Consider the following 8,623-nt stretch of genomic DNA (forward strand, 5'->3'; position numbering starts at 1 on the left):
TTAGGGCTGTTGTGCATAGGGTTGCTATGAGTCGCAAATGACTCGATGGCACATAACAACAACAACATGGTTAAAGTGCCTATGGCTCCATGCTGTCACTCTTTAAGTATATAGACTTAACCGAAACATTACGGGTCTTTTCTAAAGACAGAATCTTTATTTTAACCAATTCCAGTCACAGTAAATCCAAAGACTTCAATGAGTAATATTATCCACCAAGTTACTGGACCCTCCCCTTCCCTCTTCCACACTAGCCTGTCTCCTTGCTTATCATAGGATTTGCCTGCCCCAAGCCCTTAGCTCTCATTGTTCAATCCTCCTGAATGTACTTCCTCCAGATGTTCACTTGGCTAAAACTCTTCTCAGATCTCAAAGCTCTGCTCAAATCTAATCTTTTCAATGCTACTTTAAGCTCTCCATTTTATTTTACAATCTGCTTACTCTACACTGCTTGGACAATGAATAAGGATGACACAAGAATCAATGCCTTTCAATTGTGATGTTACAAGTACTGAGTATCCTGAATTACATAGGTGTGCTTTTTTTGCCACAAAAAAGGAGCTCTAACAGCAGAGTGGGTAAGAAGTCGAACCCACTAGCTGCTTCAAGGGAGAAAGATGAGCAATCTCTTCCCATGATTTACAGCCTCTGACACCACCTTCTGGAAGGTCACCCATGAGTACACAACAATTTATGATATTTCTTCCTGTTAAATCATCATTAAAGTGCAACAATCAAAACAGTTCAATGTTGTGATCTTAGTAACTTGGGACTTCCTCTTCCTTTTTTTGAAGAGGGAGGAGAATTACCAATCCTCAACCTCCCAAGAGACCAATGTCTCTGTAATAAGCAGAATGAGCCAGAATCTGTGAATATATTAATCATATCTCAAAGAGGAATTAGACTGGTGGAATTAAAGTTATTAATTAGTTGATCTTAAAATAGGAACATTGTTTTGGATTATCTGGAGCCAAATGAATGCATACAAATTCTTACATGTGGGAAAAGGAGCTAGAATAGAGAACAAGAATTCTATAAGCTGGATTGTTTTAAAGATGAAAGAATACTATGAGAAAAGAATGAAGGCAACTTCAAGAAGCTGTAAAAAAATTGCCCTACAGCCTGCAGGTGGGGCACAGCTCTGCTAATACTGGATTTTAGTCCAGCAAGATAAACTTTTAGCCTCTGACTTACAGAATCATATAATAACAAAGTTACTGTAATTTGTAATTGTTATGTGCCTTGAGTCAGAATCAACCCACAGGTGGCCCACCAATAGGTTTTCAGAGGCAATAAATTCTTCAGGAGATTTCTATTACTAAGCAGCTAATGGATTCAAACTACATGCTCTTGGGGTGGCAGTCCAACTACAGCCCTCTTTAACTTCTCTCATTGAATGTTAAGTAAAAATTGCGGAATTCTTCCTGAATGCTATTGCAAAACATTTGGTGACCCAAGAGGGACCCTCTTCATACAAAAGGGAATAAGCTCACAAAAGGAGGGATATTTGTTCAAAGATTTCTAAAATTACTTTGAACAGTGACTTGTGCTCAGTAGGGAATATATGAATCTGTTACTATTTTACACATATAAAAGTGACTTAAAACAGTGTAAAGACTAAATGTAAAAGTCAAAACTATGAATTTCCCAAAAGATATTTCCAGTACCTTAATGTTACAATTAACTAGTAACTGGTATAATAATCAACAGATCAAATTAATAAGAACTGTCCCTCAAACACATTTGGTTTTGGTTTTTTTTCCAAACACTTTTTAAGTTTTTAAAAAGTTGGCAATGTACATAAGCAATTTCTATAAAAGGCTTTAGGATAAGAAATGCTCAAATTTAACTTATTCAAAGATGCAACTGTACACTATATACGTATATGCTGTTTTTGTGTACTGTCAAGTCTGAACCAATGTATAGCGGACAGCGGCTTTTCAGAGGCAATACACTGCGTGGTAGAACGCCTATCTTTCTCCCAAAGAGCAACTGGTATATTCAGCACCACAAGCAATTCCACAAGAGTTGGAAGCACAACTCCTTACCATTAAGCCACTAGAACTCCAGAGAGATTTATCGTGCAACAAATTTAAATCTGAATTTAAACTATTTCACACGGAAATGTAAAAATTCACTGCTTCTACAGATGAGTAAAGATAGCTCTATTCTGTCCTATCTATTTTGGAGATAAACTTAGGCACACTTCATGTTGTTATGTGCCAGTCGAGTTGCCTGCGACTCATAGAGACCCTATGTACAACAGCCCTAAACCCTGCTCTATCCCTTGTCAATCCTATTGTCTTCTACAGGCCTATCCCCATTACCGCAGTGACTCAATCAATCCATCTCATTGAGGGTTTTCCTCTCTTGAGCTGTTCCTCCACCCTCCCAAGCACTCTCTCCAAGGGCTGATCCTGCCTTGCTACATGTCCAAAGTATGTCAGACATAGCTTCAGAATCCTTGCCCCCAAGGAGCAGCCTCAGAATCCTTGCCCCCAAGGAGCAGCCTGGTTTCACCCTCTCCATGACCAACTTGTTTGTTCTCCTAACAGTCCAGGATATATTCAATACTCTTCTTTAGCACCAAAGCTCAAAGGTATCAACTCTCCTTCTAATCGCTAGTCACTGTCCAGCTCTCTGATGCATACTTACTCAACTCAGATATACTACTTACAATCCAGAAATCTTGCCACTACATAAGCATCCCAGAGAGACTCTCATATGATCTTTAATACGTTGTGTAAGTAGCTTTGGTTGTGAGTTCTGGGAGCTAGAGACAATCCATCCTTTAAAAAAGTACGTATAGAAACAAGTATGGAGAAAAGCATGCACTGGGAATTCTAGTAACAGCTAAAAATGAAAAAAAAAAAATAACATATATACACACACACACACACAAAAATTCATTAAAAAGCCCCACCGGTTTTGTACAGAAAGCAGAGAGAAAAAGAACATAGCCTACAGCAGAGATGTGTTTAAAAAAAAAAAAACAAAAACCACTCATGTATTATGTTTAAGAACCTGAAAGAAAACCCACTTCTAACTATGATCAAGGTTTAAAAAAATAACTTAAAAAACCCAGGTTTTCTGGGAACTCTGGAAAAATAGAAAAGCATATGGAGAAGTAACCACAGGCTGAGAAATGATCCTGTCGCTTATTATTATCAAAGATTCTCTTTCTAAAAACATTTAAACAGGCAGATACTAGAAATAAAATTTATTCTATAATTTCAAAAAAAAGTCCCTAAAGGTGTCAAATAAAAGAAATAAGCCTTTACATTTTGGAGACACTGATGTCTATTTACAAACTCTGAATTGACTGCTCTGTTCTCTAAATTAAGCCTAAAAAAAGAACAGACTTGAGAGTTGGGAAACTGTCCAAATCTTTGTCCGTCTTAACTATTTTTCTGACCCCAGGACACTACATCAGAAAACAGAGATGGCTCTGCAGCGCAGGCAGGTACCACAGGGCTGGTGGAGTCAAATCTCGGGATTGCAGCATAGATTCTTAACACCAGGCCACCAAAGATACACAACAACCAGAAAAGTTGGGTTACCCATGCCTGCTCCTTGTCTCACTTCCTAGTTTATAAATTCCTTCAAATGGCATTGTAGACATTGAATTTCCCTCAGCTGCTCTAATGGAGAAAAATGAGTAATCAAATAGCGCGTGATTGAAGGGGGAGGAAAAAACGAAGGGTCGGCTTTGAGTTGGCTCCAACTTTATTCAATCAGCCAGTTTCAGAAATTGAGTTTAGAGTGAAGGTGAATCTGAGTCGAGCTGGCTGAGTGGTTTCACACATTCCTACAGACGCCGAGATAACGGCGAAAAGGGGGCAAGGAAGGAGTGGCGGCGAAATGTGACAGCTACAGACAGCAGCACAGCGGGGCGACTTGGGGCGCGAGGCCTCCCCGGGTCCAGCGCCGTGCGCCCCTCCCCTCTGCTCCTCGCGCAGCCGCTCCCGCCCCTCCCCACCCGGCTCCCTCAAGTCTCACGAACGGAAATGGGAGTCACAGCGCCGGGGACCAGCGGAAACAAAACACAGAAGCGGGTGCGGGGGGGCTTCGGTGGGGGAGAAGGCCCCGGAACGAAGCCGGTCCGCGCGGGCCCGCGTTCCCTCCTTCCCCCGCAGCCGTACTCACCCGCTCTGGAATCGGCCCTGTGGTCCCTGCCTGCGCTCCAGAGCTGGTTGAGAACGGCAGCGGCCCCGACTCCACGTGCAGTGTCTCTCTGGGTAAGACCTGCAGCTCCCACGACTTGAGTCTGAGAACCCCGGGCCTTTCCCGCGGAATCGGCGCTAAGAAACCTCAACCCCCCCCTCCAGCCTCCCAGGCACCCCTGGGTCCAGGACTACAACTCCCAGTAGGTTTCGCGAAAGGAACGCCCGAGGCAGCGGAGGCTTACGAGGCACATGGAAACATAACGCCCCAATCTGTACTGTTTTGCACTCTTTTGTTTCCCCTGTATAGCTCAACAACTACTGAGAAACAGAAGACTCACTCCCAGTGGGGGCTGAACTGGGGGGAAGACCAGGCAAAGTGCGCATGCGTACAGAACAAGGTTTCCAAAAGGAAAAAAAGAGCGGGTCAAATTAAGCGAAGGAAAGATGGCGGAGAGTTGGCTAGGGGACCCGGAAGCACTTACCCTTCACTTCCTCCTCCTGCTTGGATTCTGTCTCACCTAGAGCTGTCCGGTCACAGACTGTCTTCGAGACGCTTCCTGTCCGGTGAGCGTCAACCGATCTGTGGCGGCGACCCACAGTGCTTTGCGATGGCGAGGAGGTGGGGAGGGGCGGAGTTAGGGCCGGAAGTAGAACGGCGGCTGTGGTGGTGGCTTTCTGGCAGCGGCTTTCTGGCAGCTCAGGACTGAAGCGCAAGGTGACTGGGAGGGTATTTGAACCAGCTTAGCCTCTTGGGACTTAGATTTCTGGGTTTCTTCGTGTAGTCTAGGTTGATTCTCACCTTTACCCTACAATAGGAGGAGAGAGCAGCTCTCTGTGCCACTTTCGCGACCTGGTACGAGGTCACGTTGACCTCAGCGCTTTAGGCCTTGAAGTCTAGGTTACTCAATAAATAATCCCACTAATTCCTGCTTTGAGAGCAAACGAGGATTTAGGGAAGTGGCCGGGTTATAAACCTACAGCCTGATTGCGCCATTAATAGGCACGCAGTGCATGCCTGAGGCCAGATCAACTGGATCAGGATCTTGGAGGTGGGGGTGGAGGCGGACTCCTGAAAGAACAAACACTACAGAAAAAGCCCATCATTGATAGTAAATTTAGAAGTTTGCATCCCAGCTAAAAGTGGTGATTGTTCTAGAACTTTACTAGGCGGTTTTAGGGTTGACCGGAGTATATACTGAGGAAGCTAACCTTTGAAAGGCTGAATGAACTAACCTTTGATTTAACTGTAAATGGCGGAAGGATGCTCTGTCACCAGAAGATCTCTACGTGCCATACCTTTTTTTTTTTTTTTTTAAATAATCCTTATTCCTTTCATTTCAAATAAGGAGGCTATACCTCCATTGAAAAGGAACAAATTTTGCTTTTAAGAAAAATGTGTTCATTTTTTGGACAAGTTGAATTTGTGGCACCAGCAATAAGGGAGGCAAGAACTATTGAATTTATAGGATTAGAAATTAGGGAGGGTCTGGACCAATTGGACGCATCAGGATGAATGGCGAAGAGATTGAGATTGTTCACAGCTTCAGTTTGCTCGACTCCACTGTCAACACTCTTGGCACCAGCAGCCAGGAAATAAAAAACCGTATTGCGATGGGAAAGTCTGCTGTTAGGGACCTCTCTAAAGCACTCAAGAGCAACGGTGTCTCTCTGGAGACTAAGGTCTGCCCGATACAGGCCATGGTTTTTGCAGTCACTTCTTATGCATCAGAGAGTTAGTTGGACAATGACTAGGGAGGATAGAAGGAGAATTGACGCCTTTGAGCTGTGGTGCTGGAGAAGAGTATTGAATGTACCATGGACTGCCAAGAAAACAAACAGATTCATCCTAGAGAGGGTTAAACCAGGCTACTCCCTGGAGGCAAGGATTCTGGGGCTTCGTCTGACATACTTTGGACATGTTGTAAGGAGAGACAGGTCCTTGAAGAGGGACATCATGCTTGGGAGGGTGGAGGGACAGCTCAGGAGGGGAAGACCCTCTATGAGGTGGATTGATTCAGTGACTGGGGTAATCGGGATGGTTGTGTCAGAGGCAGTGCGATTGGCACAGGATAGAGCAGGGTTTAGGGCTGTTGTACATAGGGTCGCTAGGAATGGCAAGGACTCGAGGCACATAACAACAACATCAGAATTGGAAATAGGATTTGGAAATTATTAGTGCTTTGTTGTTAATTGTTGTTAAGTGCCCTAAGGGAGTCAATTTCAACTGATAAACTCAGCTCATTGCCTTAGAATGAGAACTGACACATAGTTGACTTTGCATTGGATATCCAATACTGTAAATAGAACGGGAGGAGGATTGGCCTTTGCTTTAGCAGCACGACTCCTTACTAAATATGCTACCAAAAGTAAGCAAAACAAAGAATATTGACATCACATGTAGTAGCCATTAGTACTGTTAGAGCAGATTAACTGTGGGAATATAAACAGTTTGACAACCTTTTTCAGATATTGTTTTGTTTTGGGGTTGTTTTTTTTATTTTTTTATTTTGTTTTCAGGTATAGTTTTACTATAAATTAAGATACAGAACATTTTCCGTTCCTCTTAATATGCCTGTAAGCTTACAAGAAGAAAAACACTTACAGAGATACTTTGCAAAGTAAGAGTTGCAGATGCTGAGTGGTAAACTTAAGTTGTCAAAAAGGAAAATATACATTGAGTTGTACATTTTTTTCATCCTTCTATAAGTCTGATTCTGGGTCAGATAGTTTTCTAAACCTCAGGTTTTGTATGCATATTAGAAGAAACACCTTATAGAGTTTTTTTTTTATGCTTGGATATTTTTTTCCCCCCTCAAGAATTTTCCTCTTACAATGTAAGAGCAATTTTATTCTTTCCATTTCTTCAAGTATTTGGATTTCACTCAGGTGAAGGATAGCTTGTTGACTAGAGGATTTTTTATGGTAGTTTTTATATGTTGTTGTATGGGTTGTGCAACAACCCATTTGCACTGTTGACTCTTTGAACTGGATAGTTGGGGGCTGACTTATTTACTAGGCTCACTGGCCTCTATCTAGTAGGTACCAGTTTCCTTTTGGTGATTGAAGAAATCAGAGAAACACAGAGCATTAACTTGGGCGAAGGGGAAGAGCATTGTTATTTTTCTCTAGTGTTCTTACTATGTGCCATCAAGTCACCAGTGACTCGTAGGGACCCTGCTTACAACAACAGCTCTGAACTCTGCTCTATCCTGAGCTTCCTTACCATCTCTTGACTTATCTACCCCATTACTCAAGTCACTGAATCAATCCATCTCATCAAGGGTCTTTCCCCTCCTACTCTGTCCCTCCACCCTCCCAAGCATAATGTCCCTCTCCAAGGACTGGTCCATCCTTATAACATGCCTAGAGTATGTCAGGGAGCTTCAGACTCCTTACCTCCAAAGAACAAAGAGGGTTTCACCCTCTCCTGGACAAACCTTATGTTGGGTAGTTTTCTAAAAACTTTAACATTTCACTAGCATTGAGTCTGTTCTCCTTTATAATAACCGTCCATCAAATTTCTGAGGCTGTATCTTCCTTCTTTTTCTCACAGTGCCTTTGTTAAATTAGAACCACAAGAAACAGGTGGCCGTTTGCTTCACAGTACGATCAGAGGGCCTTCTCACAGCCTCAAGCTCACTGCTATCAAGTCAGAATTGTCTGATAGCTGACCCTCCATTGGATTTATGAGGCTGTAAATCAGACAGGAGGTTGCTCATCTTTCTCTCACAGTGCAGCTAGTGAATTCCAGAGAGGCTCATCCTTGGGCTAGCAGCACAGGCCACAAAAATTCCACCTCTAACAGTTCTACTAAGAACCTGCACTGTTGTCTCAAAGGCATGCAATTCAAATCCTCCAACTGCTCCACAGAAGGATGGGCAATATCCTCTCATTTGATTTAGTGCTTCCGAAAACCTGATGGAGGAACAGCTATGAGTTGGTTCGAACTCTGCGTTCATGGGAGAAGAAACACACCATACTAGACTGGTGCTTACATTTACTCTGGTAGAAACATTCCTGAGTTACTGCCTTGCTCCTAAGTTCCCATAATTTTAAGAAGGGGGGAAAACAACCCAACAATGTAATAGGAAGAAGGGAAAGGATTGATGGCCAGTATTTTCTTTTTCTAGATTGAGTTTTAATATGATTTAGATCTATAACAATTAGAATTGAAAATCACATTAAATATTTATTTAGCTTGTTTTGTGCCATCGAGTTGTATGCAACTCACAGCAACCCTATGTACAAGAGCCCTAAATGTCATTCTATCCTATGCCAACCTCGCTGTCTCAAACACATTCATTCCCACCACTCCAATCACAGAATCGATCCATCTCATGGAGGGTCTTCCTCTCCTGCGCTGTCCCTCCACTCTCCCAAACATGATGTCCCTCTCCAAGGAACAGTCCCTCCTTGCAACATGCCCAAAGTATGTCAGACGAAGCTTCAGAATCCTT

General features: G+C 42.9%; 1 protein-coding gene across 1 annotated transcript in view; it reads right to left on the reverse strand.

The window, feature by feature from the left end:
- Positions 1-4,451, reverse strand: part of GABPA (GA binding protein transcription factor, alpha subunit 60kDa) — a 33,750-nt gene extending 29,299 nt beyond the window's left edge. Inside the window, exon 1 of the mRNA XM_006896036.1 lies at positions 4,147-4,451. The gene's annotated coding sequence lies outside the window, so the exon portion shown is untranslated. The remainder of the gene's footprint in view (positions 1-4,146) is intronic.
- Between the last annotated feature and the right edge of the window lie 4,172 nt (positions 4,452-8,623).

The sequence above is a fragment of the Elephantulus edwardii genome, unplaced genomic scaffold (assembly GCF_000299155.1).
Source record: "Elephantulus edwardii isolate Elephantulus edwardi_28Jun2011 unplaced genomic scaffold, EleEdw1.0 scaffold00180, whole genome shotgun sequence".
Lineage (NCBI taxonomy): Eukaryota > Metazoa > Chordata > Mammalia > Macroscelidea > Macroscelididae > Elephantulus > Elephantulus edwardii.